This window comes from Pollicipes pollicipes, unplaced genomic scaffold, assembly GCF_011947565.3.
Source record: "Pollicipes pollicipes isolate AB1234 unplaced genomic scaffold, Ppol_2.1 Scaffold_2555;HRSCAF=2994_pilon_pilon_pilon, whole genome shotgun sequence".
NCBI classification, from domain to species: domain Eukaryota; kingdom Metazoa; phylum Arthropoda; class Thecostraca; order Pollicipedomorpha; family Pollicipedidae; genus Pollicipes; species Pollicipes pollicipes.
Window position 1 is genome coordinate 16,634,335 of NW_023596136.1, and position 9,778 is coordinate 16,644,112.

Consider the following 9,778-nt stretch of genomic DNA (forward strand, 5'->3'; position numbering starts at 1 on the left):
ACAGGCAAGGACTGACAGGATGTCAAAATCATCAATATATTCACTAATATCTAGTAATGCCCAGAAAATCGTTCTGACAGACACATGCAACACATTTCCAACATGTGGTCTAGAGCATTACGGATGATTTACTGAACGACGCAGTTTTGTCCATCTGAATTGTCAAGGCCGATGAGCTGCGAGAGTGCTTCAGAATCATTGCCGGCTATTACAAAAACTATAAGCGGCTCTTGCAATGACTGCAAATGAAAACACTCGTGTAAAGCCGAAGAGAAACTGCGGTTACAGGTGGAAGATCAAATGATTCGGCCTCCATAGCACGGAAGCATACTCCCGCCACCAAGTGTGACGACCTCAGGCAGAAAAAACTTGAGATAGAGAAAAACTTGAGACATTTTGTCATGGTGCATGACTGCAAAACAGCTGTCTTCCGTAAATCAAAACCCTCTGAAACGTGGCTGTTATTTCAACAAATTAGAGGTGAGTAGAGCTAGTGCCATTTGTATTGATAGATACTTGTAAACAGAGGCGGCGCTACCAATTTTTCATGAGGGAGGGAAAACGAGGTCTAGCAAGATTATTTGAGAACAAAAAAGGCGTGAGAAATTATGTGTTCATTACCTGGCGGCCTCAAATATAATAAACGTCATGCAAAGTTCTTATGTATTTTACATTCCACTATTATCACCTGTGTGGACGATTGACTCGAAGATGGGGACATGGGATGAGACCCACAAGTTTAAGTCTACCACAAGCTTATCCACAAAATAAGTCATCCATTTTTCTATGATATCCTCTACAAGCTATCGCCTACACCAACGACCACGCAATGTTTAGACGTGCCTATTAACCATAGAAAAAGTTTTGCAGTGAAATATTTCAGACATATTTACGGGCAAAGTACCGTTTGGTATGCACTTAAGGAAAATATAAAAAAACAATGAGTAAACGTGTTAATACCTGACAGTGGTGATCAAAACATCCTAACCATGAGTTAACGTGGTAATATAGTGACGGTGGTAACCAAAGCATCCTAACCATGAGTTAACGTGATAATATGTGACTGTGGTGATCAAAACATCCTAACAGTCAGTTCACATGGTAATTTGTGGCAGTGGTGATCAAAATATCCTAATCGCATAACGCTCGAGGAACGTACTTACGACACCCCTTGTAGATTGCACCACCGCAGACTATGATCATGCCCTGAGCTCAGCCAAACGTTCAGACATGGTGCGTTAAGACCGGCCTTACGCAACATGTTTCGTTCGCAACGGGGAACAAGCTCATCTCATAACACAGGATGCGTTCATATTGTCCAAGGAACACAATGTCCAAAGGTACAGAACGTCCAAAGTACAGAATGTCCAGAGTCCATAACATCCTAGGTACAGAATGCCCAAAACGAGAAATAACTTTGAAAATGGCTCGGTGTGGAGGTGTTCATGTTGTCCAAGGTACAGATTGTCCAAGGTACACAATGTCCAAAGGTACAGAACGTCCAAAGTACAGAATGTCCAGAGTTCATAATATCCTAGGTACAGAATGCCCAAAACGAGAAATAACTTTGAAAATGGCTCGGTGTGGAGGTGTTCATGTTGTCCAAGGTACGGATTGTCCAAGGTATAAAATGTCCAAAGTACACAATGTCCAATGTACAAAATGTCCAAAGTTCATAATGTCCAAAGTACACAATGTCCAAAGTACGTATTGTCCAAGGTACGAAACGTCCAAAGCACACAATGTCCAAGGTACACAATGTCCAAGGTACACAATGTCCAAAGTACAAAACGTCCAAAGTACGTAATGTCCAAGGTACAGAATGTCCAAGGTACAGAATGTCCAAGGTACAGATTGTCCAAGGTACAGAATGTCCAAGGCACACGATGTCCAAAGTACAGAATGCCCAATTTTGCTTCTGGGGCGGCCGTCAGGGTATGAATCTTAGCCTCTATTGACCGTTAGCGACGTTCCCGGAAGCCTCCGCCGCGCATATACAGCCGGCCGACATTACCACTACTCGGAGCGCGGTCCGCCGTCTGCCGCCGACCGTTGTTGTATGCGGTAGGTGGAATGACGTAGTGAGGCATTTGTCCAATGACAAAGCGGTTTGGGCCGCCGGCGATCGTGGGGGAGCCGTACAGCGCCTCCCCCGCCCTGACAACTGCTCGGCTTTTACTGCCTGGTCGTGATTAGCGCCATCAACCGAAGTGTGAGAAACTACAAGTGCTTGGAAAGCCCGGTACGCGGCCCGGTTGTTCATTTCCAGGGTAACAGATATCCTTCCACTCTTTTTCGGCTTTGCGTCGCTGCCATTCTCAGGAGAGACTTGTAGCGTCCTCCCCTGCGCTCTCCACACTCTCGCTGCGCCTGTGCGAAGGTACCCGTGGATCGGCTACTTGTCTACTTGCTTTGCGGCTTGACGATGCTTTCCTCTGGGTCGTAAGGAAAATTGGGGTCTACCGACCAGGACGTCTGATCATACGCGACCCATGTACCAAAATTTGTGCTCCATGCCTCCGAGTTGGATCAGAAATTTCGCAAGCTCTCTTCTTAAGCTTTCGCACTGCTTCTGAGTGCCTCGCCAGAGATGGAAGTACTGGGCACTTATACGATATTACATAATCCGGAAAATTCCAATGCGTGCCGTGCCAACAAGCCGTCCGTAGCACTCGGCGGACAACGCTCATGGTTGCTGTTTGTTTTGCTGGTTTGCTTCTGATCTGCATTATTTGTTCGAAAAGAATCCGGAATTTGAATTTTGAGGCACAAATCAAAGGATTTCACGCCAGGTGTAGTCATAGATGGTTTCTGACAAAATCGGCGCAATGTGTGCTCACCGAGCTCCGGACCGCGCTCCACTTGGAAACAATTCTGGCTGTTCGCTACCGATTTACACCTTTGACGCGTCAAAGACCAGCGGAGATCCACATCACAAAGTCAGGCAAAAGAGTATTTCCTTCGTTGTATGTCAAAACAATCCTATACTTTCGTTGTCCAGACAAAGCATATTGATATGTCTCCTTTGTATGGAGCGCCATCGCCTGCAAAGGCCAACGTTGGGGGCCATGACGCAGCAGGGGTTGAATCCGGACTCCCACAAGGTGCTATAAGCGCTGATCACATTTATTACGCTCTCGTTCCGTCCATTCACAATGGCCCAACATGGTCACCAAGCTGCTGTTTTGCTAACACTCAACACTTAAGTGAACAAGTGCCATTTCTACTCCATGGTATACTGGATCTTGAGAATAATGCAGCCTTTTGCATGCAGCATAAATGCTCCGCTCATCTTCTGCTCGCTAAACCGAAATTGCTCCGTGGCTTGGTAATACGCATTTATCAAATATAAATCCATTTCTTAGCAGGACTTGTTCGGTTTCTAGTGCATGTAATTAATTCAACCACATGCATGCGAACTGAGAGCTAAGTCGTCCAGCAAAAACAACGTAGGTGGAGGCTCGTGAATAGACACTGCAAGCAACTTTGATTCTTATAATTTAAAAAATGACGACATTAAAGACCGATTCGTATTTTGCGAAGGGGCCGTTTTGTCTGATCTTCTCATTTCGCACAACTACATCCTTGACTGAACAAGAGGTAACCGGTGATGTGCAATAGGAAAAGAACCCCGTTACTTTTTCGGTGAGATATTGTTTACTGATAAGCGGCGCATTCCTTGCATGTCTTTGTGTGAAATTTCGCTGGAGCAAAAGCAGATCCAATAAGATAATTCAACAGGAGCTTTGCAACCGCATTTCTAGGAAAAGATCAAGGAGATTTCAATTGTTATGCAATTGAAAAACATTGATGGGTATTTTTCACGACACTCAGCACTAAGCCAATCGTTTGACCTCCAACTTGGCAAAAAGCGAGCACTCGTAGATTGTCACAATGCAGGGGTGATCTCCGCACCAATATGTGTCCAGCACCGGATCTCAGCAGCTGTAGGTGCTGACCCTGCGTTGTTGTGTCGTTCGTGTCAATAGCAAGTTGAGAGCATACCTGGGCTAGGGATCATGCGCTTGTCATTACATTGTGTGCATATCGTCTTTCCTCCAGCGGTATTATGCTCAGAAACAGCAGTGACTCGCTTACATTCCCTTTTCCCTTTGCATTGCGCCTCGCAGTGACAGCACTCTCCCAGCCTCTTCTGGTTTCCTTACATTTCTGCTCTCCTACGTAGTAACGAATATCAATAGCCATGCGCGTTTTCTAGATATCTTTTTTAAAAAGCGTTACAACACTGCGACACATTCGCCCGCGTTTACAAAAAGAACTCTCTGGGAGGCTCCCAGAAGCGGCCTCGGCAGAATGGGCACCTGGGTCCGCCTTCCGGGCGCCCGCGCCTGGATTGCTCGCAGGCACCGCGTGCAGCCGTAGGCGTGCAAGCAGGGTAGGACCGCGCCCCGGCGGACCTGGTTGTCCCACGGCTGCAGGCATACCTGGCATTCCTATGGGGTAAGGGAACAACACATCAGCATTCATAGCCTAGCATGTTTGAAATTTTTCACTTGCTGCGTTGAAGTGAAACAAACACAGAATTTCGCGTTATCACCATTTGTGTGCGTTTTGACACGATGACCATATGCTATTATTTACGTACAGCTGAAGGGGTCTACATCCCAACGCTGCAGACGCTCCTCAACCATTACGTTGCATGCCAGTAGTTTTGTTTTTGTCAGCAACGGTTCACTGCTTTTACGCACCCCACTGATTTCTTATGTCAAAATTTCAATCGGCGTTTCATTATTGAAATTGCTTTGGTACTAATGTTATCCTGGGGTCATAGTGGGTCTTGTTCTGAGGAACCTTTTTTTGTTAAAATAGGGATCACTCCTGGCATTTGAAGTGCATCGAAACAAATGGTTTACGCGCGCCATCGGAAGCCAATATAACACGATTTCGTACAACGCGGATTTAACAAGTAAACTATGAATCTTCTACGACAGACAACTTCGCTTAAACTTGCTGGTCTGGGCTGGTTCAACAGGCCATCGTGGCCTCTAGCTGGGGCAGCCCCGGCGACTCCGGGAGTAGCTCTGGTGGCTGGGGCGGCTCCTTGGGCTCCTTGGGCTCCGGCGGCTCCAGCAGCTCCAGCGGCCGGGGCGGCTCCGGCGGCTCGGGAACCTCCGGGGGCACCAGCTGCTCCGGCGGGTCATCCGGCTCCGTGGTCTCTGGCGGCTTGGGCGGCCCCGGCGGCTCTGGGCAGTTCGGGGGCTTGGGCGACTCCGGCAGCTCCGTGGCCTCCGGCGGCTTGGGCGCCTCGGGCGGTTCCAGATGGCCCGGGGGCTTGGGCGGCTTCGGCAGCTCCGTGACCTCCAGCGGCTTGGGCGGCTCCGACGGCTCTGCACGGTCCGGCGGCTCTTTGGGTTCGGGCGACCTGTGCTTCCTGGGCTGCTCCGGGGCACCGGGGGCCCCGACAGCTCCAGCGGCCTGAGCGGCTCCGGCGGCTCTAGGGGCTCCGTCGGCTTCGGCCGGCTGGGCGTCTCTGACGGCTCCAGCGGCCTGAGCAGGTCCGGGGGCTCCGGCGACTCCGGCTACCGGGGCGGCTCTGGCGGCTCCAGCGACCTGGGCAAGTCCGGGGGCTCCGTCGGCTCCGGCCGGCTGGGCGTCTCTGACGGTTCCAGTGGCCTGAGCAAGTCCGTGGGCTCCGGCGATTCCGGCGGCCTGGGCAACTCCGGCGATGCCGGCGGCTCTGGCCGGCTGGGCGTCTCTGACGGCTCCAGCGGCCTGAGCGGGTCCGTGGGCTCCGGCGACTCCGGCGGCCTGGGCGGCTCCGGCGATGCCGGCGGCTCCGGCGGCCCGGAAGGCTCCTCCAGCCATGGCAGCTGCTGCTACAACCTGATTGCAGGCGAGAAGGCAGGCATCACAACCGAAGATAAACGCTGTAACTAACTGGAAACTCTCCCTATACGGGGGGCTTGAAGAGATTCAGAAGCGGTTTTTCTGTCGTAACTTGCGAACGGTGGTAACCAAGGTTGGCGATATTTTGGGTAGCTGAGTTATCATGCATTTTGACACATTTTGCGCACGGAGGATGTTTCTAGCCGCGACGACTGATGACCTATGACATGCCTTTCAAGGTCATGTCAGCGACGTTTTCCTTAGCAGTGACAAAAAGTTAAACCCCGGGAAATGCATTCCACGGCGAGTTTTGGAGACTTCTTTTTTCGGCACAGTACCTGGTCTGAGGTGCATTAGTATCGTTCCGGTGTCTTTAAGGTCAGGCTACGCAAGGTAAAGCCAGGTCACGACTTGGCGTTTTAGACTGACTGCCTCTTTTAAAGTCGAACCATGTAAAATCTAATGACATATGCGCTGCAACCTTTGCAGGCTTTTCGAACCATATCTTCCTCATTGATGCAGTTTTTGGCCCTTGATAACGTCGAACGGCCTAATGCAATAATACCCCGCCCCCTTTGACCGGACATGACACACAAGGAATCACATGTGCCGATATGCACGAGGACCTTATCGCTATAGGGTTTTTAAAGTGTTAGTCAACACCATCTTGTACCTGGTCGTATCGTGCTTTGTTCCAACCTTGGAATACACACACACACACACACACACACACACACACACACACACACACACACACCACACACACACACACACACACACACACACACACACACACACACACACGCACACGCACACGCACACGCACACGCACACGCACACGCGCACACACACACACACACACACACACACACACACACACACACACACACACACACACACACACACACACACACACACATATATATATAATATATATATATATATATATATATATATATATATATATAGAAAGCAATAATTCGATGCAAGTCACCTGATGGGACTTGTGAAAGGTCACATTTACTATTGTCAGGTCACACATATATGATGAAATTTGGCGAAGTCCTCCAATGTCCTGTTTCTGTCGCTGTACGTTGCTTAGTTTTTGAAATATTAAGGAGGGTCTATGGACTTCCCCCTCCCTCCTTTCCAGGGCGAGGTGAGCAAACTGAGCTTCAGCTCCCTCCTTCTCATGGTGAAGGTGAGCAAGCTCCCGTAGCGTGACGGTTAAACGACTCAAACGTGGTATGACCTCATTTTGGTATGCAAAGGACAAAGCGCATGCTTAATAATTTATTTCATGCATCAAGTGAGGCAGGTATAGACGGAAGCCGAAATCGTGACCTATAATTATGCCACCACCAATCTCCAAAAAGCGACTAACAGACAGGCTTGAGCACCGAGCGTGTACGTTTGGCACTTTCACAAACCTTACATGCGGTGCATTTTAATGTCTTGTGTTGGAATATCTCTGTTCACCAAATTTTTAGTCCCTGGGTCCATGCTTCCGTGACATGGATGTCTTCAAGTCAAATGCAGGTTACACCTTTTCATGGCCTTGTCATTTGATTCAGGTTGCATTCTGACGTGCGGAAGTAAAAAGAGATGATGCGCATTCAACAATGAAAGCCAACTCAACCTGTAACAGTTTTCCACGTGCCGTTATCGCAATAAACAGTTTCTTGAATTGTCCAGTCGGGGCGGACGGGCTTCTGCTGACTGCACTCACGGTATAGAATATCTCGCCGCGTTAAGCTCATATATTAAAATCAACACCCACTTGTGTTCTATAGGAATATTGCTTCGCAACCGACTTGCAAGTCAGATTGGTTACGAGGCAAAAGTGTGGCGGCATTGGACAGCATGCCAGGACTCGTTCGTGGCACTTCGCTTGCAGTCCGAGGTAAGAAAACATTGTTCATGGAGCCCGCGTACCAACATGGGTTGTTGAAGTCGGTGCCGGTGGAACAATCATCGATATGCATGTGTTGTGAACTTAGACACAAACTACACAGTTAAGGAACCCTACCCTCAGCGACCTGGGGCCAACACTCAAAACAAAGAGACGTGGCACAGCGTCATCCATAATATTTCTTTCCTTCACCAAATCGTGCTGAAGTCGGAACAGACTGGTTTGTTTTGTATTCGATGTGACGTCAAGCACGTCTGAGGATAAACATTCCTTCGCGAGATCAGACTTACAGGCAACGGCCAGGGCTCCTCCTCGACCTCCTGTCTTCCCAGGGGCAGGGCCGGAGCGCCCTCAGAATCTGCCTGAAAATGATTCCGTGTTTTTAAGAGAAACTATACACGCTGGACAACTACGTTGCATGCATGGCAGCACATCCACGCATCGGTACGTGCATCTACTGGAGCCCTACGAATGTGCTCATTGCAATAACGAGTGGGACGATGATATGGACTTCAGGCCATTGAATGGTTGGTTGACACTGATGTAAGTTTAAAAGGCTAGGCATTTAGGTTGGGGCTGAGAAATACGTACGCTTCCGTTTCTGGTTAGCCTATCTGTAACGGCACCTTGTTGCCATAATATTCATGACAGCATCTGTGAAAATACGAATGATTGCTACAAATAATGTCATGATATTAGCCAATGTTGTATGCAGAATAACGGGTCCTCAATGGTTTTAAGTTGTGGTTGCTGGTCTTCATTTTCCATGACACCAGTTGGGTGATACGTCACGCGCATCCCGTTGGATCGTGTTAAATGAAAATCGAGCAACTAAAAGTATGTTTTGTGCCTAGGTAGCGAATCGAAATGTCATGCCTGACGTTCGTTTGAAAACTTTCGTGTTCCGACAATTGTCTGTCTGTATATGTGTATGTGTTCAAGCCTCCGGGCCCGCCACGCCGAAATGCGCCGACAAATCGTGAGAGAAGTGGCAGTATCTGGTGACACGGCTCGGCGGGAAGCCTGGTCCCGGTTTCGAATCGATTGATGGCGCGTGGAATGTGCTGCGTGGCATTATTTGAACCTTTGTTTTAAATTCACATATACAACGATGCCGTTTAAGGTAGGGTGCCACTGGTCCATGCATGAATGACCAGGCTAAGTTAAAACCGAACGATCTTTTGGCTGGAAAATTCACCCGGATGCATAAATTTTTGACGCTCAGCCCGACTTCCTTGACCACGGGGATGCTTCGTTTTAGTGTCATAAAGCTGAGGAGAGACCACCGATGTAAATGATCATATTGCTTCGACGAACACGCCGTTTGGGACAATGCGATACGATTCTGGATTCAAATTACAAGAAGACAATTTTCACAACATCAGTTCACAGCCAATTGCATTTCTTTGTCATTATGACTTTCTGACGACAACAAGGTGTCGTCCTGCAACAGTTGTCGTCATGACCTTATGTCATTTCTTGTTTCAAAAACGTACCTAGGTTAAAGCCTGTCGTCTGAGGGCGTCTGGATATTTTGACATCAATATCTAGTTTGACCTTGTTGATTCTTGTTTGAATTTAAGGCCATGGACGTAGATACCTCAAAATATGACACAATTGGGTCCCCATGAGGTCCGAATCGCGCTGGAAATTGGTGTCTTTGGCTCCAAGTTGTTTTAGCGTTGCTAGACTTCAACCAAATGTCTGAAAATGGTTTATAGTTAGATGAACTAAAACAGCGCGCAAAAAAACTACAATGTAACCTGGATGAGCCGCCAAGACATGCTCCTGGAGTGATCATGTGACAACACTACTAGAGTTGCAGGTCATGACACAATCCCAAAGCCAACGATACCCCTCTATCACCCATTGCAGAATGCTGGCCTCCTAGCTAGGCAATGCATTGAGGACGCCTCGGTAACACTTACTTGCTCGTCACCACCAAGCAGTTCGAGATTTCGCACCACTGCTGTGCGGTGCTGGAACAGATGTTTCGCCGCCTCAAGATAGCTGGCTACC